Below are 27332 nucleotides of genomic sequence, written 5' to 3'. Positions count from 1 at the left end.
GGAGCGAGTGGGATTTAAACTGGGCTTAGAGAGTGAATGGGATTTGGATGCTCTTCAGGATAATCCCATTTAGCAAGGTCACGAGAAATGCCCAGGAAACCCGCAGCAGTCGGTGGGCCTTCTCTTCCAGATGCTAGTGGCTGGCTTCCTGGCCTCTCGCCTGTCCTAGGACTTGAGAGTGGGCCTGTACCCGCCCCATCATGTCTGCTGGTTTCTAAGTGTCTCTGTAACAATGCTCTGAAGAGCCAGAAGTGCTGCTGGCCACCAAAGCTGAACATGAAGACTGATTTCAGCACCAGGCAAGCTGGCAAATGCTGAAAACACCTGGCTAATTAGCTCGTCTGCACATTGGGCTTTTACTGCAATATATCCACATGCAAAACTCAAATACTTCCAGGTGCTGGGACCCAGTGGCGACAGAACATTCAAGTCAGGTTATGTTCTCAGCTGCCATTTGATATTGCAGGCCTACCACTGCGATCCGGGCTAGGGTAAGCTCCCTGGACACACCACCGACTGAATGATAACAACAGCAATAACCATAGAATGATGAGAGCACAGTCTTATATGGTGCTTCAGAGTATACAAAGGATTTTGTCATTTATGCCTCTCATTTATGAGTCACTATCTTATTTGTAATACACCTACATTATTATATGGTTTTCAAAGATTACGCTATCTTATTTGTAATAAGAACGTGCCAGCAGTTATGGATCCTGGTTGACAGCTGTGGAGGGCTGGGCCTGGGGATGCCAGATGTCTCCCATATATTCCTCCATGTGACACTTAGTCATCCTCAATGACACCTCCATCTCCAAAGCATTCCACCTCAGTGGTGTGGCCTTTGAATGGATGAAGAGAGCCTTAGATGAGGCTCAGGATTCTGTGCTCAGTTCCCATGTGACCCTAGATGGATCTCACTCTGTCTTAAGAACACTAGGCTTTGGTTTTAGACAGCCCTGGGTTCAAGTCCCAGCTCTGCCACTTCCTACCTGTGATCCTCAGGAAGTTATTTATCTTCTCTGAGTCAATTTCTCCTGTGTTAAACATGGATGATAATAGCACCTCTCTCATAAAGTTGTTGTGAAGATGGTAAGATACACAGCACATATAAAGTGCTTAGCACAGGGTATGACCCGTACTTAGTGCTTTAAGTGCTAATTATATTATTACTATTATCATTATAGGGAGGATAGTACAGTGTTGTTCCCTCGCCTGAACCCACAGACTAGGTCAGGACCCGGGGGCGTGGGCATCCTCCCTCTTTCTGCATGAGCTCAGCATGCTCCAGTGGGTGGAACCGAGGGCCCTGGGTGAAGACACCTTTGTGGAGAGGCAGCATTCTCTCTCAAGCAGCTGGGCTTGCAGAGATGCTCTTCTCCCAGTTTCCATGCCTTGGGGGGATGGCGGAATCTTGATCTCAAGCCATAGACCTGTACTGTCCAATACAGTAGCTGCAAGCCACATATGAAGGTGAGCACTTGAACTGTGGACAGTCTAAAGTGAGATGTAAGAGCAAAAGATATTTCAAAGACTGAGTTCAAAAGAATGTAAAAGATCTTATTAATAATTTTTAGAGTGACTGCATGCTGAAATGATAATATGTTGCATGTATTAGGTTAAATAAAATGTTATTACAATGAATTTCATCTGTTTCTTTTACTTTAAAAAAAAATGTGGCCAAAATGGAAAATTATACATGTGGTTCATGTTGTATTTCTAATGTGCAGCGCTGGTCTGGAGCGTAAGCTCCATGAAGGCAGGTGTCTCTGGTTCACAGCTGTATCCCAGGCATCCAGAACAGCACCTGAATGAACGAGTCAGCCAGTGAGTGTGTGAGGCTGGAGGAGAGTTTACAAGAAGCTGGAGGTCCTACTTGAGCAGACAGGAACAACTCCTGGACTCCTTGAGTGAGGGTTGAAAGCAGGAATAACACAGGCTCCTTTCCAAAAACCTCAGGGTGGGGACACTGGGACCAGGTCAGGAGGGGAATTTGCTCAGGAGGCCACAGGTTAAAGCAGAGTAGAGCACCCAAGAGACAATGTTTTGGGAGAATTAACACAGCAGATGTTATGATTAACACAGCCTCGGTCATGTGCAGATGAGGAAATGGAGGCTGGATTCCAACCAAGCACATCTCAAACCCATGCTCTTTCTACTGAATCCCTTACCTCCCACAGGCAATGTAGAGGTGCAGAAAGAAAACCAGACTTGGGATTTTTTTTTAAAAAAGCATATTCCCCCATGTCACCGCTGATGTTAACCGCGGGCAAGTCACTTGGTCTCCTTGGGCCTCGGGCTCCTCTTGTCCTCCTCCATAGTAAGTAAACCACCAGATCCCGTCCATTTCATTTCTTTCTAACGGGGTGCAGAGATCAGAAATCCTATCCCGGAACGTAGTCTCGAAGGCTGAGCCCTGCACAGTTCCTCTCCTCGCTTTCATGCTCCAAAAGAGGCTCTCTGACTGAGGTTTCTTTGCATCACCCAAATCAATGATTTGTTTAAGGGTTCTCTTTGATTTAACTTGGTTTTAGATGCTTTTCATCAGAAGCCAAAACCGTGCAGACTCTTTCCTTGATCTTGTAATGAAATTCCCTCTGAGGTATTTAATACTAGAAACAGCCTCTGCTATACCATATTCTCTTTCAAGAAAAAAAGACATCTAAATAACAAAAATCCTGCCATATCCAAATAAAAATCTCAGATTGTGAATGGACTTGTCTCTCTCGTATCTGCTTTCATTGTCCAGTTGCCATCCATACCAATGAATTTCCTACATTTCTTATAAAAATGGAAGGTGGCCAGGTGCAGTGGCTCACGCCTATAATCCCAGCACTTTGGGAGGCTGAGGCAGGTGGATCAACTGAGATAAGGAGTTCAAGACCAGCCTGGCCAACGTGGTGAAACCCCGACTCTACTAAAAATACAAAACATTAGCTGGGCATGGTGGCGAGCGCCTGTAATCCCAGTTACTGGGGAAGCTGGGGCAGGAGAATCACTTGAACCCAGGAGGCGGAGGTTGCAGTGAGCCGAGATTGTGCCATTGCAATCCAGTCTAGGCAACAAGAGCGAAACTCTATCTCAAAAAAAAGAAAGAAAGAAAGAAAGAAAAGAAAGAAAAAAAAGAAAGAAAGAAAGAAAGAAAGAAAGAAAGAAAGAAAGAAAGAAAGAAAGAAAAGCAAAGCAAAAGACAAAAAGAAACAAATAAAAATGGAAGGTACTTAATACACCACCAGGCTCTTGTGCCTGCTACAAGTCTTGACGGGATCCTGATGCTATAACGTTTTCTGCTGCGTTAATCCCTCAAAACATTCTCTCTCTTGTGCTCTGCTTTGCATTGACCTGTGGCGTTCTGAGTGAATTCTCCTCCTGACCTGGTCCCAGCCTCCCCACCCTGAGCTTTTTGGAAAAGAGCCTGTGTTATTCCCACTTCCAATCCTCGCTCAAGAGCCTCTTACATTTTAATCTAACCAGAGTATTTTAGAGCCAAAACTGACTTCTCAGAGAAGAAAATCTCACCCACTCCCACCCAGGTGAAACGCCAACATTATTTTTTTATCAGAAGGGATAAAGAAAGATTTGCCAGTATCAACTGTGCCATTCTAAAGCAAGAAAAAGTCGAATCACGGCAGGCAGAGCTGCTTTCCAACACAACCCCATGCAGGATTCTGAACTCACTTTATTACCCGTCTGTGGCTCAGCCACTTGTTGAATTATTATGGATTTTTAGCCCCTTCCCTCACCCACTGAGCAGAGTGGTTGACCAGCCAGCACTTTCTAGTACTCATGAGAATGACTGAATTTTAAATAAGCAGCACACACCAGCACAGCAAAGCTGCTTTCTCAAAAATGATTACATACAGAATTCCAAAGCCAAACAAATTCACCCAGTGGCTCTATTCAGCTAACATTTACAGAGTGACTCCTAGTATAAGATGCTGTGTTAGGAACGGGGTAAAAAGCAAGTGAGGCCAGGCATGATGACTCACACCTGTAATCCCAGCACTTTGGGAGGCTGAGGCAAGAGGATCGCCTGAGCCCAGGAATTTGAGACCAGCCTGGGCAACATAGCGAGACCCCGTCTCTACAAAAAAAAAAAAAAAAAGAAAGAAAGAAAAAGAGAGAGAGAGAAAAGAAAAAACTAGCCAAGTGCAGTGGTACATGCCTGTAGTCCTAGCTACGTGGGAGGCTCTCTTGAACCTAGGAGTTTGAGGTTGCAAGAAGTGAGCCATGATCACACCACTGTACTCCAGTCTGGGCAACAGAGTCTCAATTGTGTCTCAAAAAAAAAAAAAAAGGGAGTAAAATGTTATTCTTCTCCTCAAATAGCTTACAGTCTAGTGGAGATAAATGCATGTGAAAAACTAAAATGTAAGGCAGAATGAGAAAAGGGCAATAACAAAAGATATGTACAGTGAAAAAAGACTAGAAGGAAATGCACCACAATAACAACGGTGGTTATCTTGTTTATTGGGTTTACGGGTGATTTTTATGATGTTCTTTAGTATTTCCTATATTCTCTGTGTTTATGTTAACCCCCAGGGCTGTGGGGAGGGGAAGGGAGATGGAAGAGGTCCAGCACGTGTTTGGAAAAATGTGAGTAGGGAACAGGGTGCACTGGCACAAGGACAGAGTAAGAGATAGGACAGGAGGGCTAGAAAGCCTTGAATGCCATGCCAAATTGACTCGGTTGCTCACTGTCAGTGTTTCCATGGCCTTTTGTGATTGTTGCTGATGCATCACCCATCACACTGGATTAGACTTGTGTACATGTCTACCCCCATACATTTTTAGCTCCCTGAGGTCAGGGATCATGGCTCATTCATTCTGTAACCATACCACCCAGCATAATGACTAGCATATAACAGGAGTCAACAAAATCTTCTTGGATGTATTGGATTCTAACAGGGTTATTCCTTATTTTGCAGGTTATAAGGAGTCATCAAGGGTTCCAGGACCTGACATATTTTAGGGAGTTCATATGGAATATATACCAGGCACTACGCTGGGAGCCTTAATTGTCTTAATTGACCCTACCTATAACCTGCATTGTCCACATTCATTTACACATGAGGTTCAGAAAGTTTAGGTAACCCACCTAAGGTCATACAGTCTGAAGAAAGTGTAGGGGCTAAAGTCAAACAGAAAGAAGTAATGAGACTAGACCCATGAGAGGCTGTGGGGACCTGGAATGGCACAGCCACTCGAGAATGAAGTGTGGAGTGAGGCTGGCATCTGGGAGGCTGTATGGAGGTAGCACTTACAGCTGAGGGGTGATGAGCTCCGTAGCTCCTGCATCAGGCACATTTATCATTTCTGATGTCAGCACAGGACACACAGCACCAACAGGGACTCACCCTTGCCTTATTAGAATAGCTACCAGAAGTAGGATTTGTGCAAAGAGCCCCTACCCATGCTGTGAATAGTCCCCCTCCATTCTCTCATCCACTGGCTTTTTCATGAAACTCCTAGACCCAGACACTTTCATGAAAATGTTGATACAACTGGCTCTGACTACAAATGTAAATCAATTTCCCTAGCCTAAACAAAAACAGAATTGGGAATCAGAAATGCTTTCTCATCCCATCTCAGTCACTGACTAAATAGGCACTCTTCATCTATTTCCTTCCCCTCTCTGAGTCTCAGTTTCCTTATCTGTGGATTGGGCTGGACAAAATGGTCTTTAAGATCCTTCAGACTACATCCAAAACTGTATGTTCTCAGAAACTTTGTACTCCTCCTTAGCATTTATGACCATTGTAACTAAACAATTCCTGGCGTAACTAGTGAATATCTATTACTCCTGCTGGACTGTGAGCTCCCTGAGGCCGGGGACTATCTGCCTTGTTCCCAGTAATATTTCCAGCCTTGACTAGAGTGCTGAGCATGGAGTAGCATGCTTGTCTGCAGCACAGACACATGGCTGGTCCCTGGCATGCCCTTTCTCTGGGTTGGAGCTGTGTGTGGACAGCAACCAGCCTTAGGCCTTCTCACCATGATAGGGCTTCTCTAATGGTGCTTGCTCTCTGGAGGACACTGTTTCTCTCCATGGTTCAGGTGGCCAGTTAGTGTCAGATTTATCCACCCTTCCAGTCAACCCTGGAAAACTCTTTTGGATTTTCTAATAAATAAGAGGTCAGTGGTGGGGGGTTTGGAAACTGTGTGTGTTTGCATTCAAAATACCCTACTGCTCAATTGGAAACGTTTTCACACGTCTCTGACTCAGTGGCACAGAGAGATGCCTAGGGATGCCCCTAGGCGTCCCTAGGGGCAGCTCAGTGCCCTGGTGAGACTTAGCAACTCCAGCCATGGTCGTCCATCCTGCTCCCTAACCTCAGCTCCACATCTCATGTTAAGAGGCCAGGCCTTTCTCCCTCAAGCCCATAGTAGGCAAGGATGCTGGGGTTCTTGTAGACAGGAGGATGCCTGGAATGACCTCCACCAGGGCCTCTTATCCAAGGGGTCCCAAAGCCGCTCCTTGGGGCCAACAGCTGCATTTTGGCCTGTGCTTACCATTCTGCAGTGTCTCTCTCAACATTAAATCAGTAGCCACTGATATTACAGTGTCAGTCATGACGGTGTCCATAGAAGGAAGAGATCTCCTTCCTTTAAAGACATTTATTTCCAGAAAATGAAATGAGGCATTCCTATGCCCTTCCTTCGTTTCTAGGACAATGGGTAATGTCAAATCCTCAATAGAGCTGACAATCAAAGACTAAGAATAATCATGCATCAGTTGTTCCCCTCTGTTTCCTCCTGTCTCCTTCCAATCCAGGCCCCCACCACCCGGCCCCAGTGCTCAGTGCATCACAGTCCCTAGATTCTTCTTGTCAGGTGGCGTTTAATTGCTTTTCTCTACCCTTAAGGCCATATTATACTCAGGGTGACCTCTCTGCTCCCAGAGTATTGGCCCTTTCTGAGTTCACTGTTCAAAACAACACCTGGGAAATGCACACACAGGATCCAGAAATGAGATTAATGCATTCTTGTACAAGCCCTCTCACACTCTCTCAGCTCCTGCTGAGCCAGCCAGAAAAGTCAGTGAGGACTCTGCTTTCATGGGCATTGTTAATGAAAGTTTCGCTTGCTTAAGTTTGCAGAAAGTAGGGCACGGATCTGTGCTTCATCATGCAGTGCCCCACGAGATGCCTCCTCAAGATAGCTGGCTGGTTATTAACTAAGCACAGCTGGCATTGTGTGTGCTCTGAGGCTGGCTGCTCTCATTCCAGCTTGGTGGTCTGAGCATAGGAGAAAATGGTCTCTTAGGAGAAGTCTGTCAGAAGTGATGTGACTTAGTTTAGATATCTGCAGGTGGGGCTGACTTCTAAGAAATTGGCAGGGCCATCCAATGATGTCAGCAATGTCACCCAGACCTTCTGGGGCTTCAAAACAAATAGCTTTGCTGGGATTCATAAAGCCACCACCGTAAAGTGGAACTGCTGGTGTGGGGGAGGGGTGGAGTGCACCCTGGAGAGAGTGACCCTTACATTGATGGACAACAGAACACTAAGTGTTCAGACATCCGACCTCACCCTTCACTGGTTCCCACTGCTATGGAATGGAGTGTGAACTCGCTTCCTGGGCTGCTTGGGCTCTTTTGGTCTAAGGAGGCGCAGCAAGCACTATTTTCCAAAATAGGACAGGACAGAATGGAGAAGAAGAATGGAGAGAAATTCATCTTTCCTACAAAAAGGAAACAGTCTCTGGTGGGTTCTCCACAGAATTAGTGCCCACTCCCCTTGGACAGCCGCTGTTCTATAACAGTGGTCCTGCCTCCCATTTTCCCTCCAGCCAGGCCTCCCTGCTTTCGCTCACTTTGCTTCCATATGAGAAAGGCTTTCCCACATCTCTTCCATCTCACCAAATCTCCTCCGCTCGTTAGGCAGGGTTTTAATCTATAAGGGTTGCCAACAAATTATCAAAAACCAGGTGATTTCTTCTCTCACAGTTCTAGAGGCCAGAAGTCCTAAATCAAGGTGACTGCAGCGCTGTGTCCCCTCTAAAGACTCCTGGAGAGAATCTGCTCCTTGCTTCTTCCGGCTCTGGTACCTCCAGGTGTTCCTTGGCTTGAGGCTATATCGCTCCAACTCTGCCTCTGTCCTCATTTGGCCTTCTTCTCTCTGTGTCCCTCCTCTGTGTGTCTCTTTATGAAGACACTTGCCACTGAATTAAGGGCCCACCCAGATAACCCAGGATGATCTCATCTGACGATCTGTAACTTCATTACATCTGCAAAGACTCCTTTTTCCAAATAAGGTCATATTCACCAGTTCTGGCAGTTAGGACATGGGCCTATCTTTTTACCATTCACGCCTCTGCACGCACTAATTCTCAATCCTCAGAGTACATCAGATCCTCTGGGGAGATTTTTAAACACTCCAGATGTGTGGGCCTCACTCCAGAAATTTGTTTTCACGTGATCCTGGATGGGAAATTAAATACGTATTTTCTGTTCTTCAATTCCCCAGTTTCTCAAGTGCAGCCAGGATGGTGGGGCAGGGGTGAGGAGAGCCACATCTCCTGGACAGTACTTCATTGAAGAAGACATTATAAATAAAGAATACCAGCTTTCACTGATCTGAGTATCAGCGTTCACTGATCACTTTCTCCTCCAGGATTTTTTTTTTCTGAGTCATGAATCAGGCTGTCATCCATTGTTTTGTAAATGTTGCACAAAGAATGTCAGAGACCTTGGAGATCATTTAATCCAGTGGTGCTCCACCCTATCCAATCAATACCCTATTTTTGTAACAAATATTTAGAAACACCCTCTTTACCACCTGAAATAAAATTCCTAGAAAAGTCAACCGACCCAAATGCATAAAGTAGCCCTAATTTTAATAAAAGGAGAAAAAGGAAATGAGATTAATATATATAAATATATATCATATAGGTATATTATATATATACATATATATATATATACAGAGAGAGAGAGAAAGAGAGAGAGCGAGTGCACACTTGGCATGTCATCCCATGCAGAAGCCATGCTAATCTTCTCTGTATCATTCCAATTTTAGTATACGTGCTGCCAAAGTGAGCACAGAAATGTGATTCTTAATAAAATAATGTCTTTCAATATGTACGTGCTCATGCATGCCTGCACTGGAACACATAATGAAGTAGTCAACACTTCCACCTACCTATAATGGATAAGTTTAGATTTAACAGAAGACAAATAGAAGCCACTTCATATAAGAAGTACAAGGAAATAAAAGAGCAGAAGGATATAGGAGGACAATAGAATAAAGAAGTGTTACAATGAGTTACCCTCCTTTCCTGGCCGCACATGATAACAGGAAGAAGGAAATAACCTTCACTGAGGTAGAGATAACAAGCCAAGTCAAATTACAAATGTGCAAGCAGAGAAAACAAGGAAGCACAGGATCCTGTCTCGTGAGCTCAGTCTTATGTATAAGTGTAGTGTCATGATAATTTATTACGCTGTGACACGGGGCAGGATAGTGACAAAGTGTCAGAAAACATGTTTCCAGTCTGGAAATCCCACCCACTGTGTTGAGGCATATATTCAGTCTTTCGCAGGAAAGAAAAAAGAAAAGAAAGAAAGAGAGAGAGAGAGGGAGAGAGAGAGAGAAAGAAAGAAAGAAAGAAAGAAAGAAAGAAAGAAAGAAAGAAAGAAAGAAAGAAAGAAAGAAAGAGAGAGAGAGAGAAAGGAAGGAAGGAAGAAAGAAAGGAAGAAAGAAAGAAGTGGCTGGGCGCGGTGGCTCACACTTGTAATCCCAGCCACTTTGGGAGGCCAATGGGGGTGGATCACAAGGTCAAGAGATCGAGACCATCCTGGCCAACATGATGAAACCATATCTCTACTAAAAATACAAAATTAGCCAGGCGTGGTGGCACACCCTGTAGTCCCAGCTACTCGGGAGGCTAAGGCGGGAGAATCGCTTGAATCTGGGAGGCAGAGGTTGCAGTGAGCTGAGATCGCGCCACTGCGCTCCAGCCTGGCAACAGAGTGAGACTCTGTCTCAAAAAAAAAAAAAAAAAAAAAAAGCCTTTAAAATGACATCCTTACAGTATGGGCGGTGAGAAGAAGAGGATGGACTGGGAAAAGTTGTTGGGTAAATCTTGAAGGAGAATATCAGAGTGAGAGGGAAGAACAAAAGGCAACCCCAAAGAAGTAACCATGATAGCTAATTTTTGCAAGAGATTTCTTATCATTGTACTACAAATATAAATATATGTGATAAGAATATTATTTTTAAAACAGATGTATAAACAAGTTTGAGGTGCCTCTGCTAATTTAAACTAGTATCTAATTCTACATCTGCTCGATGAAGTCTCAGATTTCCTGTTACAGACCTGCGCATGGGTTCCTTGCTTTGCAGTAACTGCATATTGCACTGTGCCCTTTTCAGTTAAGTGTATATTTGGAAATGCTCTGATCTAGACAGAATGCATGAAGCAGGGAGATCACCTCATCATTTCAAGGTTTTGTCTTTATTCCATTTAGGCTTCTCTTCCTAAAACAACCATTTCCTAAATACCGGGCTTTCGGCTTAACTTCTTTGAAAGTGTGACAGGCATTACTCTAGGGGACAGCACTGACCCCATTAGAAACACTCACCAAACAAGGGCTGAAAAACTATCTATTGCATACTATGCTCGTTATTTGAGTGACGGGTTAATTAGAACCCCAAACCTCAGCATTATGCAATATCTCCATGTAACAGACTTGCAGGTGTACCTCCTCAATCTAAAAAATAATAATAATAATAAGGAATAATGATCAAGTGTAACCTCACTCATTTCTGTAATGAGGAAACAGGCCCAAGAGGGTAGGCCAATGGTAAATTTTGCTCCCCTTCCTGTCACTAAGTTCCTTGAGGGCAAGGAGGGTATGGGATACTTCTCTGGCATCTGCATACAGCTGCCAGCACAGAGCAGCACACATACCTGTCTGTGGCCCTAGACATGCCTGCTGTCTGTATTCCATCAGGACTCTGGATTCTCCTTTTCAACCTGAAAACCACTCGTTTCTAATTATTCATCCATAGGAAACACAGGCAATGGATCCCCAGAAGCCACTTGGGACTGAGTTTCAACATGTTTGTTTTACACAGTTTAAGCGCCCGCACCAGCTGCAGCTGAAGACCATAGCATTTCAATGAAAAGCAACTGGCTCCCTCCCCAACCCCTCTGCCCGTAGGCTGCTGTGGTTAGCACTGCACTCAGAGAAAGAATAAATAAAAAGCAAAAGCCCCAGTTGTTCTAAGATAACCACAGAGATGACAGATGCTGTTGCATGCAAACTTGCGGGAGAAGAGAGATAAACAGCAACATTACAAATCCAACAAAGCATGGTGACGAGAAGCCTTGGTGGGCAAGTCCTATTGCTGAGGTGTGATTTCAGAGATCAGGTGGAATGTGCCCTCTTGGTCCCATCCTCCCCTCACCCCTGCACTCTTCCTCTTTCAGCTGGCTGGGTTTAGAATTTCTCCAGTAGGGAAGAGGATTTTGCCCTGCTGGAAGAATGCTAACTCTCACGGTGAGTGACCCTTTGGGAGACCCCCAGCCCCCAGCTTACAGGATAAACAAATGGACAGGAATGAGAAAAGCTGAGGTGTGGCAGCAAAGGGAGGGAGGGTTCCTTTGGCCCCCACCTCTCAACCCCGAGTAGGCTCCAGAGAGCTGCCAGCTGTGGTCATGTTCATCCTGGGCTGAGGGCAGAAGGATGGCTCAATACCTTAGCTCATAGCCACCACTTCCGGGGCCCACTTCCTTCCTTCATCAAGCAGTGTAAAATGACGAAGACCCAAGACAGCTGGAAGCCACTCGCCTTGTTGTCCATGGTGGCTCCATGGTGTATTTGTCTCTTTTGTCACATTCTGGACACAACCCAATGCATCCATGTCACCAATACCACATATACCTGGTGGCGCTGCAGCTTTCTGTTGACCTGCCTGAACTAGCCTCCAGGCACCAGGCTTATCACTCACACTGAGCACAGTGCCTGGCATTCAGAAGTTGCTCAATACATGTTCTTGGATTGAAAGAGCAAAAAGGGCAGGGGAGCCAACTCCACTCATGAAATGGGAAAAGCTGTCAAGGAACAGCCATCATGTTAGTTAGGAGACCACAGACGCATTGTCACCCATCTTTTTTTTTTTTTTTTGAGACGGAGTCTCGCTCTGTCGCCCAGGCTGGAGTGCAGTGGCGCGACCTCGGCTCACTGCAAGCTCCGCCTCCCGGGTTCACGCCATTCTCCTGCCTCAGCCTCCCGAGTAGCTGGGACTACAGGCGCCTGCCACCGCGCCCGGCTAATTTTTTTGTATTTTTAGTAGAGATGGGGTTTCACCGTGTTAGCCAGGATGGTCTCGATCTCCTGACCTCGTGATCCGCCCGTCTTGGCCTCCCAAAGTGCTGGGATTACAGGCGTGAGCCACCGCGCCCGGCCGTCACCCACCTTTTTTGCAGCACGTAGCCATCTTGCCCATTTTCAGAGCTGCTCTTATCTTTGTCATGACTGTCATCTCCACAGCATCAGTAATGACAAACTTAGAAGGTGAGAGGCTTAACTGTAAACCACACCTTTTTTTAAAAGATTTTGGGGCTGGGTACACTGGCTTATGCATGTAATTCCAGCACTTTGGGAGGACGAGCCAGGCAGGTCACGAGGTCAAGAGATTGAGACCATCCTGGCCAACATGGTGAAACCCCATCTCTACTAAAACTACAAAAATTAGCTGGATGTGGTGGTGCACACCTGTAGTCCCAGCTACTCGAGAGGCTGAGGCAGGAGAATCACCTGAACCCGGGAGGCAGAGGTTGCAGTGAGCCGAGATTGCATCACTGCATTCCAGCCTGGGTGACAGAGCGAGACTCCGTCTCAAGAAAAAAAAAAAAGAACACTTTGGAAGCAGCGTGATAGATTGGCTAAAATGTCAGGCTCTAGTGACAGAAAAACCTGGGTTCTGATCCTAGTTCTTCTGTGTATGAGTTACGAGCCTTGGTGAAGCCACTTCACTCTGCTACTGTTTCCTTGTCTGGAAAAGGGAGCTAGCGCTACCACTGCCTTGGGGGGTCTGCTGAGACAATCCATGTAATGGAACAACACTTCTGACTGTCTTATATTTCATTTTTATTGCTGGTCTCCACGCAGTTACTCAGACAGTGCGCAAAAGCAAGGAGAGAGCAGAGTTCTTTCCCTTCCACTTTTCAGCTCCTGAGATGAAAGCCTGGACATAGCAAGGCAGGGGCTGCAATCTCAAGCATACAGAAGAGTAACAGAAATGGGCCGAGTGGTCAGGGGCCGATGAAGCAGAATCGCTTTCATATCAAGTCTGCCCTCCTCCCTCTGCTGGAAAAAGACAGCCTCCTTGGTTTTCAGTTTCCGCCTTGAAGAGACATGAGTACATGAGTGATTTCCCTTCCTCCTTAATACTCTATGAGAGAAACAGCACAATGTTGCTAGATGGCAGTCAATGCCCAGGCTGAACGCAAGAGGGTCAGCAAGAGGTGGTGGGGAAGATGCCAGAGGCGGGCAGGGAGGTCTCTTTAAAAGGACAGCTGCTACCCAACACAACCAGTTGTCCACATACTAGAACCGAGTGTTTCCAGTTCTGTTGATTATTCAAAGATTTTTCAGAATTTTTAAATGTTACACACGTTCAGGGTCAACATGAAATGGCAGGTTTATTCCGTGCAGTGTTTCCTGTAATATTAACAGCAAATGACTAAAAACAACCTGTGTTCATCAGTAGGGGATTGCTAAATTATGGTAAATCCATACAATGGGATACTACGCCCCTGTAAAAAAAGAATGTGGAAGATCTCCACATACTGATAGGGAAAGATCACCAAGATAAATTGAGTGAAAAATGCAAGGTTAAAAATAGTGTATAGAGTCTGTTATAATTATGTAAGAAGTAGAGGGATGAGGCAGATATATATTTGTACTGACTTTTATCTGCAAAAAGAAATCCTGGAAGGTTGTATAGGAAACTAATAAAAGTGTTTACAGGGGAGGGGCAGGGCAGGACTGGCCAATGGAGGCAGGGATAAGATTTCGCCGAGTACGTTTCTATAGCACTTTAATTTTTGAACCACACAAATGTATTGCTTATTTGAAAAATAATACAAAAACACTGTGTACACCAGCTACTGGGAAGAAAACACATCTACAGGCTATGATCAGCCTGCAGGCTTCTGGGTTGCACCTTCACATTAAGGGCTCCAAAACTGGAGAGGCAGAAAAGTTAGCAGCATTGGGTCCAAGCTTTACTAGGTTTGGAGACAAGTAGGTTGTTCAGTATCTGGTGTCTGGAACTCTCTCTGCATTGCCTGGCAATAAGCTCGTTGGGCCCAGCAGCCTCCGCCGCCTCTAGGGGGAAAGTGATACACTCCCAGCCTCTCTGGAAGAGACTGCTCCAAAACTCAACTTCCCAGGAAACTGAGGAGCTCCAAGGTCACCAGGTGCTGGGCAGATAGAATTTCCTGGCATTCCTCGACTGTTAAGGCTGCCTGGAACCCCAGCAGTGTGTTCCCCCCGTCAAGTCTCTGTCCCACTTGTACCATACAAAGGAGAGCGATAGGTGGGTACAGTTCCTCCTCTGGGGCACAGCATCCAATGTGTCCAGCTGGGCCCCAGCTCAGCACACCTCCCTAGGGAATGCTGAGAACAGAGGACATGCACCCCTGCTGACACTGCTGCCAGTCACTTTCAGGCAGCACCACGAACACCATTCATATTCACCCCGGCCCTTCGTGTGTCCCTAGTCTTGTCACTGTGAATGAGCTCACTTAGTACTGCAGCTTGAACTGTGATCTCCACATTGAAGTCCTAACCCCCAGTACCTCAGAATGTGACCTTCTTTGGAAAGGGGGTTGCTGAAGATGTAATGAGTTAAGATGAGGTCATACTGGAGTGGGGTGGTTCCTAATATGGCTGATGCCCCTATAAAAGTGGGAAAATTTGGAAACACACACACACAGGGAGAATGCCATTGATGAGAAAGGCAGGGATTGGAGTGACGCAGCTGTAAGCCAAGGAAGACCAAAGTCAGCCGGCGAACCGTCAGAAGCCAGGGCGAGGCAAGGAGGGGCCTCCTATATACCACACAGGGGTCAGGCCCTGCTGACGCCTTGGTTGCAGACCTCTAGCCTCTAGAACTGGGAGACCTGACATTTCTGTTAATCACCCAGTTGGTGGCATTTTGTTAAGGCAGCCCTAGGAAACTCATACACTCAGCAACCTCAAGCCAACTCAGGTGGCAAAAGTACCTGCCACCGCTCCTTCTCAGCACGTGCCCAACAGATACTGGTGACAACACTGCTCCCATGAATGATGATTCCAGGACCTGGCCTGGTCAAGTTTATTGTGTCGGAATGCATCAAATACTCAACCAATAAACAATGGCTGAGCACCCGACCTTGTGAAGAATGCAAAAGAAATAAAATATTCCATTACTACCCTCAAGGAGTTGACAATCTGATTGAAGATTCAAGAAAGACACAGGTAATAATGGCCAAATTAGTATTATCTTCCCCCAGCCCTCACCCACGACCAGCAGATGCCACAGAAGTCACTCTTAACTAAATTGCACTGTGCTCCCAGCTCGATTCAACCTTCTACTGCATCTCATTTCGCTGGTCCCTGCATGTGTCTGGAAGAACTGCTTTTCCAGCTCTTCGGGACATTCTTTAGGATGTCAGGCTATTAGACAATTTCTAGAAGCTGTCGCCACTGCTTCTGGCATGGAGCCCACACTTCTGCCCACTGTGGACACCCACTCCTGGCCAGAATTGTCTGCCACCCCCAGTGAAGCCGCTCCTATCAGTTTCTTATGAGCACTTTTGTCCCAGTCAGAGAAGCAGACCCTGCGGGATGTTGAGCCTATTCTGCAGCTCTCAATGAATCTGACAAGCAAAAAACATGAAATCCAGGTAGTTTGAGAGTCCACTTTGTTGAGCTGACAGCTTTCAAGCCAGGGGCAGGCTACAGAAAATCAGAGACCCTCAGCAGAAATGCTGTTTTCTTATCCTCATTCAGAACATTTGTTTGTTTGGCCAGCCTTCTCGCAGGCGGCTGCTCCCAGTACCCCCTGCATCCAGGAACTCCGATTCTTACCATCAGCAAGACTCCTGTGCAGCCACACGCCTGGCAGGAGAGGGGGCAGCACACCTGTGTTGAATTCTCCTGGCACGCCTGCTGAATTCCAGCGCTCTAGATCTGGCTCCTGCAAGGTTTTTTTTGTGCTAAGTGCCCAGTGGAGGCTCTGGCTGGGCTTATGGAGGAAGAGTGGCAAGTTGCTGCCACCCCACCCTTGACAAACAGCCCAATGGCCCCAGGTGGCTCCGTGCCGGCCTCCTGAAGGGCAGCTGTGGTCAGGGCATGACCTGTGGGTAGAACAGAGAGAGGAAAGGGTTCCTCACTTTGACTTCAAGCAATTCATTTTAGATTATCTGGGTTGGGCTTTGAGGCAGACACTGTGGCTTGCTGAAGCAGCATCCATTTATCCTTTCCTCCTTTCTAGCAGAACTCCAGTTCTGTACACTCAGGACAGTGACCTCCTCCCCAGCTCAGAGGCCTCATCCAGCCAAAACAATGCAAGCTCCTTGCCAGTGGGTAGGTTGGGGTGGACTCCACTCCATCTCTGGTTGTTAAGACTTGAGAGGAGCCCTGCTGGGGTGCTCGGGGAAGTGTTTTCCTGGTTCTTTTCCTCTGCTGGATGCTGTGCCATCTAATGTGTTGACTAGAACTTCTGCAGCCACTTTGTGACCATGAGGAGGAAGCCTGAGGCAGAACAGAAAGAATGAATCCGGACCCTTGATGACGTCGTTGACCACTGGATCAGACAACACCAATGTCACCCTTCCTCTAGACTTCTTATTACACATGCAATAAATATCCTTGTTTAAATCCATCGAGTTGTGGGTTTTTGCTACTCATAGCTAAGATTATCCGAGGTGATGTGCACTGAGATGTTCCTGAGACCACAAGACCACATTCTTGAATCCAATCCCACTATCCTAACCACAACATTCCCAGACTTTCAAGACACACACACACACACACTTTTCTCTCCACCTTTTCTTGGTATTCAGTCCGTTTCCTAGACTGGACACATTTTGCCATATTTTCTTTTCTTTTTTTTTTTTTTTTTGAGACGGAGTCTCACTCTGTCGCCCAGGCTGGAATGCAGTGGCGCAATCTCGGCTCACTGCAAGCTCTGCCTCCCAGGTTCACACCATTCTCCTGCCTCACCCTCCCAAGTAGCTGGGACTACAGGCGCCCGCCACCACACCTGGCTAATTTTTTTTTTTTATAATATTTTTAGTAGAGACGGGGTTTCACCGTGTTAGCCAGGATGGTCTCGATCTCCTGACCTCGTGATCCGCCCAGCTCGGCCTCCTAAAGTGCTGGGAATACAGGTGTGAGCCACCCCGCCCGGCCTGTATTTTCAATAAATTCTGCAACATATGCCAATTCCATCATTTAATTAAGAAACATTTTTTACCCCCACTGATATATCAGATGCTTTGCTGGGCTCCCGGGACTCAAAATTGAAGTCAGGGACTAAACACTGAAAATGGCATGGAAGTTCCTCAGAAAACTAAAAATAGAACTACCACATGATCCAACAATCCCACTTCTAGGTATACGTCCAAAGGAAACACGATCAGTAGCTCAGAGTCATTTCCGCACTCCCTGTTCATGGCAGCAGTATTCACAATCACCAAGACATGGAAACAACCCAAGTGTCCATCAACAGATAAATGGATAAAAAAACTGTGGGGTGTGTGTGTGTGTGTGTGTGCGCGTGTGCATATACATAATAGAATATAATTTACCCATAAAAAGAAGGAAACCATTTGCGACAACAGGGTGAACCTCGAACCTTGAGGGTATTATGCTAAGTGAGGTAAACTAGAGAGAGAAAGGCAAATGTATGATCTCACTTATATGTGGAATCTAAAACAATTGAACTGAGAGAAACAGAGTAGAATGGTGGATGCAAGGGGCTGTAGGTGGGGAGAGAGGGGAAATGTTGGTCCAAGGGTACAAAATTGCGGTTATAATGTGGATAAGCGGGTGAGTTCTAGAGATCTAATGTACAGCATGATGACTTAATACTGTATTGTATACTTGGAATTTGCTACGAGGGTAGATTTTAAATGCTCCTACCACATACACAAAAATGGTAACTAGGTGGGGTGATGAATGTATTAACTAACTTTATAAAAATTGTTTTCTCTTTGAATTCTATGTTAACCAACTTGATTGGGGTATCATTTCATAATACACACATATATCAAATCATCAGGTTGTACATCTTAAATTTATAGAATTTTATCTTTCAGTTACACCTCAATAAAGCTGGAAGAAAATGAAGCCTTGCGGAGATACAGCAAATGAGCCCCACTTCTGGAAAAGAGGTGAGTGCAGGGAGGCAAATGCTAGGACAGGGTGCATGCAGGCCTGTGTGGGCACAAAGAAGGGTGCAGGGAGACCTGGGGCTGGGAGAGTGTTAGCAAAACACTCCTCAGAAAAGAAATGAATTCTTGAAGGGAGACGAGAAAACTGCAAGCAATAAATAGAGGCAGGCAGACATTCACAACCAAGTATGTAAGTAACAATACAAATAACAACCAACAATGGTGGCAACTAACAGTTCCTGACACTTACAATGACCCAGGCAGTGTTTGAAAGTTTTCTGGGTATTAACCCATTTAATCCTTCTCCAAAGCCTGTAAGGTAGTCCAAGGATTAGCCCCATTTTATGGATAAGTAAACTGAGGCATGCAGAGGTTAAGTGATACAGGAAGTGGGTAGCAGAGGCAGGACTTGGACCCAGGCAGTGGAGCTCTGAGGTTCACATGCTTTATAGGCTACACTGGTGGTTCTCACAGTGGCCGCCAGGAGAGATGTCCCCGCAGGCCCTGGAAACTTGTTACCAATTCAGATCTTGGGCCTCATCTCAGACCCACAGAGTTAGAACCTCTGCAGGGAAGGCCCAGCATGCCATGTTTTCACAGCAGGCCTTCCTTGTGATTCTGATGTTTGAGAACCCTGCTTGACACTATAAGCCTGTACTGAGAAGGGATGGCATGCTCAGAGGACCATGAATGCTGCAAAGAGAAGCAAAAGCCAGAGGGAAAGACAAGTAAGCAGTGAAGAAGCCCATCAGGACGATGGGCTTTACTGTATGGGCATGAGGGAGAAAGGTGTGGAGTGAGGCAGGGAGGTGGCTTGATTGGGCTTTGTTCTCTGTGACAAGATCTCTGGCATGAGTGCTAGTAATAGACTAGATGGGGAAGAAGATGGAAGGAGGGGGCCCAGGTAAGAGTCTGATGCTATGACCCCAACAAGTACAGCAGGTGCTGCACTAAGGCAGTGGCAGTGCAGAGAGAGGAGGGATAGGGACAGATTCAAGAGACAGAGTGTGATGACAGCTGAACATGGGTACTGAGCTGGCAGAGGTATCTAGGATGACTCCATGACATCTAGCTGCCGAGGTTAGGTAGATGGGTGACATTATTTGGCCAGATTGGAAATTCTACAGGAAGAACAAGTTCGTCAAGGAAGAGAATTAGTTCCACTTGGAAATGTTCAGCTTGAGGTTTCATGGGACGTCGGGGTGGGGCATTTAGGACGCAGTGAGAAAAAGATCTGGTGTGCAGGAGTGGGGACAGGGCTAGACATATAGGTGTGGGATTCGCCAGTTGAAATACATGAGGGTTGAAGCCACAGACATAATTAAGGCTGCTCACAGACTGTGCAGAGGGAGCAGGAAAAAACTGAGGGCTAGAATCATGCAGGACACTAACATTTAAGGGACACTAAGAGCACGTTAGCCAAGGAGGCTCAGAAGCAGTGCTTAGAGAGAAAGCAAAGGAGATAATGTTGTCTCAAAACCAAAGGATGAGAAAAGATGGAGAACGTTTAAAGAACTAGAGGTTGACAGCAGGTTCAAATGTTGTAGACATGTCAGACATTCCAGAGAAGAAACCCTGGACTTATCAATGAGGAGGCCACGGGTGAACTCAGTAATAGCAGTCCCAGTGGAGGGATGGAAGCAGAAGCCACATTCATTCACAGATGCATTTTCCAATAAGTAACAGCTACCATGTGCCAGGCTTTGTGCTTTGTGCTGGGATAGGGTGATGAACTCAGCCCTTACCAGGTAGTAGAGAGGGGAGAAAGTGGACAGAAATCACAACAATGATTACAGGATCACAATTGGGGTAAGTGCTCTGACGAAGACATGAAGACATACAGAGGGCTTGCTATAGGGAGCCGAAAGCAACAAGACCAACACAGAAGTTGAAAGGAAATTACATTTATGTTGGGTCCACAGGGTGAATAGGAGCAACCCAAGGAAAGGTGAGTGGGAAGCATGTTAAGGAGGACAGCGGGCATAAATAGCCTCAGGTAGAGCAAGCTTTTTGTGTGTTCAAGAAATGGAAGGAAACCAGGGTGGCTAGAACAATCCTAATGTGGAAGAGAGTGGTAGGAGATGAGGCTGAAGAGTAGGACTCGATGGGCCAGGTTAGAGATTTGGGACTTTATCCCAACAAGCCAGAGGAAATCATTAAAGTTAAAATCTAAAAGGTTGGGAGAGACATGATCTGATTTGCATTTTTAAAAAGATGACTTTGGCTGCTTGTGGGGAATGAAATTGGAAGAGGAGGGATATGGAGTGGATACATGGAGGCTGGTTGGGGGAATCATTACAGCCCAGGCAAGAGATGGCAACATCTTGGACCAAGGCGATGGCAGCAGAAGTAGGCACACGTGAAGAGATTCTAGAGCTATTTAGAGGTGGAATCAAGAGGACTGGGTGGCCAATGGGATGTAGTAAGTCGGGGGAAGGAGCAATTGAGGCCAGCATTGACTCTGTGGTCCCCTCTACATCTATTCTTGGATACTCCCACAAGGCCACTGGGATGGAAGAACACATATCCTTTGAATTCCAAGGCATCAAGTCCTACTGGCTTTTGTCGGGCTCAGATCAGAACTAGAGGACAAGTCCTACCAAGTCTTCCTCTCCTAAAGGAGCCTCTCATTGATAAAATGATGTCTTCTAAACCGGCCTCCTGAAAATCTCCTCACTTTGTTTGGTGACACTCCTTCTGGTGTCATGTCCTGTGGGGTGGGGTGCCAGGCTGGCCAAGCCCCATGGCAAGTGGCTTCTCATCACAACACCCTATGCACTCTCCAGGGCATTCATAAAGTGCATTCAGTACATGTGGGCAATTCTAGGCTCCTAATGCCAATCTCCATCTGACCAGTTTCCCCCTCTCCTAATTTTGTCAATTTTCCAACGACATGCTAGATTTCTATTTTCATCATTATGGCAGGCTAAGCACCTAGATGGACCTTGCCACTAGAAACTACTAAAAAGTCTTATATAATTCTTTTTTAATTTCCAAAAGCACTGATGGACTGACAAGAAAGGAAGGAATTCATGGGCCAAGGGCTTCTTTAGATAATATATATCCAGATACTGACCTAAAAATGACTGTAATGTATTCAAAGAAATTAAAGCCAAGCTTGAAGATTATGTGCAGGAGACAAAAAGTCATGAGGAATAACCAAGAAGTTTTGAAGAATGAACCAAAGAGAATGTTTAGAAATAAAAAATAATAATAATTGAAATTTCAAACTGTGGATAGACTTAAGAGCAGATTAGATACAGTTTGAGAAAGAGACAGTAAACTGGAAGCTGGGTCAATAATAAATTAACCAAAATGCAGCACAAAAAGACAAAGACACTGAAAATATGAAAGAGAACTTAAGAGACATGAAAATGAGTCTAACATACATCTGTCTGGAGTTTCAGAAGGAGAAGGAAGAGAATATTTAAACAGGTAATGACTAAGAATTTTCTAAAGTGATGAAAGATACTAAGACACATATTCAAGAATTCCAAGAAGAATAAATAAAAAGAAATCCATAAGCAGACACATCTCAGTGAGGCTTTAGACCACCAAAGACAAAGAGGTGTCTTAAAAGCAGCACAAAGAAAAGAGAAATTACCTTCAAGGGATTAACAGGTTATTTCTCATCAGTGACGAACAAGACAGAAGGCAGTGGTAAAATACTTTCAACATGCTAGAAGCGGGTGACTATCTTCTGAGAATTCTATACTTTAAAAGATATCCTTTAAGAACAAGAGAAATAAAGATGTTACCTGACAAAAAAAACCTGGGAATCGGCCACATGGAGACTCTCACTGAAAATGAAAATTTTAAAAGATGGACATCAAACAGAAACAGACAGAATCTAGGTGAAAGATCTGAGATTAAGGAAGAAATGAAAAACAAAGAAGCTGAAAATGGATTTTCTCAGTGTGTTGTTGAAAAAATTACAGATTGGTAGTCAGGCATGCTTATACTGGTATCTTGCTGCCATCTCTTGCTATCTGAGAAACTTGAATCAAATTACTTAATCTCTAGGGGTCTTGATTTCTTCGTCTTAAAAATTTATCTAACAGTGTCACTTATACGATCATTGTTTTGAAGAATAAATGAGCAAATACCTACGAATGCTCCCGGCATAGCTTCTGTATCTGGAAGGTGTAAAATAAATGTTAATTTCTTATCCCTTTTAAAATTAATGAATACATTTTAAAAATAAGATATTGCTAGCAACAAAGAATGAGTCCCTTTGCTTCAGTTCTAAGATAAAATTCTGGCACTGTTTCAAATTGTACAAATATGAACTGGTGTTCAGCAGTTATTTTCATCTTTCCAGTATCAAGCCTAAGATCTTTTGAACAAAATATTTATGATTTCTTTATTTAAGAAATATTGGCTGGGCACAGTGGCTCATGCCTGTAATCCCAGCACTTTGGGAGGCCGAGGTGGGCGGATCACGAGGTCAGGAGTTTGCGACCAGCCTGGTCAACATGGTGAAACACCGTCTCTACTAAAAATACAAAAATTAGCCGGGCATGGAGGTGCGTACCTGTAATCCCAGCTACTCCGGAGGCTGAAGCAGGAGAATCGCTTGAACTAGGGAGTTGGAGGTTGCAGTGAGCTGAGATTGCGCCACAGCACTCCAGCCTGGCGACAGAGCAAGACTCCGTCTCAAAAAAAAAAAAAAAAATTGCATGCATACACGCAAGCCCCAGGGATATACCCCAGATTCTAGATGAACTCACAATTTTAAAATAATTTGTGGTCACGTTGTTATGAGGTTATGAAATAGATGCTGGTCCATCTGTAGTGCAAAACGACATATCCTGCCCATCCTCTTTCCTCACATCCTTGCCCAGGGCTCTCCTTTCAACTAGGAGTTGGGGACACACAAATGATCCCTCTGCAGCTTCTGCTACCCCAACCCCCATGCTGGAGAACCCCTCAGCTTCTTCCACGACCCTACTCTCAGTTTGATTAGGGAATGAAAAAGGAGAGGAAAGCCGAAGTTAATAAAAGGTAGCTAAGAAAAGTTAGCTTATTCTTCTTTAGAGTCTCTGCCCAATTTTTATTTGGCAACACTTCAGGGGAAACAGATAAAGTCAGAGTGAATCTTTCCTTGATGGTGTCAAGGAAACAAAAAGCACTGATCCTGAAGTTCTAAGTTCTGCGTCCTGGGGTGGTGTCCTTACTTGGCATTTGCAACTTACATGTCCTTGGGCAAGCCACTTAACCCCTCTTATTTATGAGGCAATAATTATATCATATTTGTAGAGCATTTTGCAATGTACTAAGTGCCTCCACAGTCATAATTTTATTTAATATGCTTAGCCAAGTGTATAACACTCAGTACTAATACCTTGCTGCGTTGCTGTACACATTTGAAAGCACGAGGTCAGGAGATCGAGACCATGGTGAAACCCCGTCTCTACTAAAAATACAAAAAAAAAAAATTAGCCGGGCGTGGTGGCGGGCGCCTGTAGTCCCAGCTACTCGGAGAGGCTGAGGCAGGAGAATGGCGTGAACCCGGGAGGCGGAGCTTGCAGTGAGCCGAGATTGCGCCACTGCACTCCAGCCTGGGCGACAGAGCGAGACTCCATCTCAAAAAAAAAAAAAAAAAAAAAAAAAAAAGAAAGCAGAGTCTGTGGGTTGCTGTGTGAATTGCAAACACCTTCATCAACAGAGAGATCATCTCCGTGTACATAATTTAACCCATTATGGTTATTGAGTGGGCTCTGCAGTCAAGTGCCTGGATTTGAATTCTGGTTTTACATTTACTAGCCATGTGACCTCGAGCAAGTTGCTTAGCTACTTTATAAGCCTCAGTTTCCTCACCTTTAAGTTAAGGAAAATAATAATTGTACTAGCTTGTAGTGCAGAGGTTTGCACATGGTGGACTCTCTGTGAGAGGTGACTTGAATTTACACCAAGTTGAGTTGACAGCTGTCTCACCACACATATGTACTCAAGAACACCCACCCTCCTTCTTCCTTTCTTCTCCGTGGTTGCCTCCACCCTCTACATCCCTAGGCAAATATTTGCAAAGGGAGGGCAGAAGCTCCAGATAGCAGGACACACCCAGGATGACTTTCTTAAAAGTAACAAAGCCTCATTTTCCCATTTTCCACTTTCTGTAGGCTTTAGTTCCCACTCTGTTTCAGAAGCGTCTCCATGCTGTTTTGGTTGGAAACATAGCCCAGACTTCCGAGGGTCCCAGTCAGCCTGGACCCCTTCCTACTTCCTCCTGAGGGTCTTGATGTGACAGGCTGGAGAGCTCTGGACTATGGGGCACCGGCTGAGCCTCAATCACCTAACTGAATTGTGCAGTTCACCTGTTTGATAAAAATCACTGATGACTGAGCCAACGCTAAACGGATCTATTATAATAAGAAGCAAAGGTTAATTTCGGCCAAACTGATGAACGAATGGAAAATACTTTGCTGCACAAAAATAAGCAACCTCAATTTAAAAGGCTTTATGTTCACAAAGGACTTTCATATTTTCACTGTTTAATTCCATCCTTATAAATTCCCTAAGGAACATGAAGGGCAGCTCTTTTATAGATGAGGCAACTGAGGCCCACAGAGAGCGAGTGGTGAAGCTGAACATAAAACACGCTCTTCCTCCCTCACACCAGAGGCTGCTGCCTAGCACAGCTTCCCCATCTGAGCTTTCTGACTTTCCTGTCTGCCCGCTTCCAGCTTCTGTGGACCAGGTCCTAAAGGAACAGCATTAGGAGTCACATCACATTGGCATCTGCATTCAGAATGGGACAGGGCAGGAGGATGGGAGACACGGCTTAGTCACTCAATGTACATCTTACTCCACAAAAAGAAAACACACCCTCAAGAGCTCCAATTAGGCCCAATCAGCCTGGAGTTCACAGGCTAACTGCCTGCAGCAATGAAGTGGGCACATGTGTCCTCTCAGTGAGGGCAAGACAGTCACCCGTGACTGTCACTCTGCTAGTTAACATTTCTCTCCAAGGCACCTCTGAGACAGCCCAGCCATTTCACAGGTTGCAGACAGAGACTGTGTGGCTGCTGGGGTTGAATGAACATGTGAGGTTGGGACAGGGAGGGCTGGACTAACCACCGTTACCCAGGCCTAGGACATGGCCAAATCGTGAACAGCTGCCTTTGGCTCTATAACCAGGACTGAAAAGAAATCAGGCAGCAGGCAGGAAAGAATTCAATAGTGGGCCTGTTGGTGAAAGAGTTACCATCTGGGCATCGCTCATTCTGTTTTGCTTGGCTTTTCCTGGTGAATAACCAGATAAGGAGAGGGCGAGTCTCTGAGGGTGATCCCATCTTCTTCCACTCTGTAGCTCTCCGGCACCTTCTACAGGGTTCCGAATGCCATCTCCATCCTAATGAGACACAGTCCACGTCATACGTGCCCAAATCCGTGCTGATTCTAGAAACCTTCCAGAGCACATGCAGAGGCAGGGCCAGCTGTGCTAGGTTCTATTTGATAACATCCCTGTCTAGACGAAGGAGGAAGGATCAAAAAGTCCAGAATTGAATCCTGGCTCCCTGCTGGGAGAAATCTCACTTCCTTCTAGATTATAAACTCGTCAGTGAAGGCCAGCAGGAGGAGAGTGTGACCCTTACAAATACTGGTAGGCACATTCTACAGCCTGGCCAGAACGTCACTGGTTTAATTTCCATAAGAGAATGACCCTCAGACACTGTCTATAAGATGGACAGAAGGACACTCATGGAACAGTCCTCTCAGGACTTCCTGCCACCACTTACCTGCTGAATTCTACCATCTTTGAAGACAAAGCTCAGTTCCCACCTACGTGGCTAAGCCCTCTCCAAGGCCCAGTTCTTTCCAGAGCACATTCATTCTGTCCCATCTCCTTGGCAAAAGTTATACATGCTATCTGGGGAGGTCAGCTCTCTCTGCACTTGTGTCTGGTCAAAAGAAATATTGTGTCCCTTTTTCTTTTTCCTAGTACAAAGCACTTCGTAAGTAGGTGTTTAACAAGTACATATTAATCCATTTTGGTTTTTGTTTTATTGGCATTAAATCACTACAGTGTAACCCCTAAAGTGTCAGAAAATTCAGATGTGGTGTGTGTTATAATCTAACTGCTATTGAGTACAAATTAGAACTTTTCATTCTATTTCAAACTTCTGTAAATAGGGCTTGTACATTTTTTAAAAATACGTTTAGTTTGCGATGTGTGACTACGTAATGGAAGCCGAGTAACTTTTCTTTTTTCATTGACACTCATTTTACCTGGCAGTTCCTTTTTGCGTCTCTGGTTCTGGTTCAAGCTGCAGTTCAATGCACTAAAATTGCATTCATTAAAAAGCAGTACTATATCAGACTTTTAAACTGGCCTTTTCCATCCCTATATTTCTGGATGGCCTGTGCCTGGGGCAGCTCACATGGTATGGCGTCGGCGGCTTCTGGCTCCCATTTTACAGGCGTGTGGAGAGAGCTCTGTTATGAAGCAGACCCTGCAACCCAAAGGGTCGGCCCTTTGTAGGAAGCCAGTCAGGCACAGGGGGATCAACAGCCTGGGGGAGGCGTCCATGGTGCAGGTGTCTATACCAGGACTAGGTATCTGGTGTGAACCCGCACAAGTTGTTGAACCTCTCTGAGCCTCAGTTTCCTCAACTGTAAAAAGGACATGGTAAGACCTATATCAGAAAATGCCCGGCACATGGCAGGCATTTGACAAATTAGCTTATTATGAAGCATGCGGCCCACGCAGAAGTTTGTTGAATGCCTTGCTCTTTCCCCAGCTGACTTCATTCCCAGAGTTAAGCCACATCAGAACCCTGTGCCCCAAAGAAAGTTCAACCCAAAAATCTGAGTTCTAAGACACACAGTAGGGGCTTGCAGTCCATGGGGAGGATAATGACGAGCAATAGGAAATGTGACAGAGGACACATCACAGAAGATGTGTCAGATGCCAGAAAGAATGCTCGCTGGGG

At 45.4% G+C, this 27332-nt stretch overlaps 1 protein-coding gene and 1 non-coding gene across 8 annotated transcripts in view; both read right to left on the bottom strand.

Annotated features, from left to right (window-relative positions):
- The window catches only part of CRACR2A (calcium release activated channel regulator 2A), a 154470-nt gene that overhangs the window by 118025 nt on the left and 9113 nt on the right, over positions 1-27332 (bottom strand). For 2 of the 7 annotated variants that reach the window (XR_010120916.1, XM_063639879.1), the window contains exon 1: positions 16088-16356. The exons of the other annotated variants lie outside the window; for them this stretch is intronic. The gene's annotated coding sequence lies outside the window, so the exon portion shown is untranslated. Of the gene's footprint in view, positions 1-16087; positions 16357-27332 lie in introns of those variants that run through there. 7 annotated transcript variants of the gene reach the window in all.
- Positions 8939-9044, bottom strand: LOC129483615 (U6 spliceosomal RNA). The gene has a single exon (XR_008658133.1). It is a non-coding gene; the product is annotated as a U6 spliceosomal RNA (small nuclear RNA).

This window comes from Symphalangus syndactylus, chromosome 5 (assembly GCF_028878055.3).
Source record: "Symphalangus syndactylus isolate Jambi chromosome 5, NHGRI_mSymSyn1-v2.1_pri, whole genome shotgun sequence".
Taxonomy (NCBI): domain Eukaryota; kingdom Metazoa; phylum Chordata; class Mammalia; order Primates; family Hylobatidae; genus Symphalangus; species Symphalangus syndactylus.
This window is presented reverse-complemented; position numbering and strand designations above follow the sequence as displayed.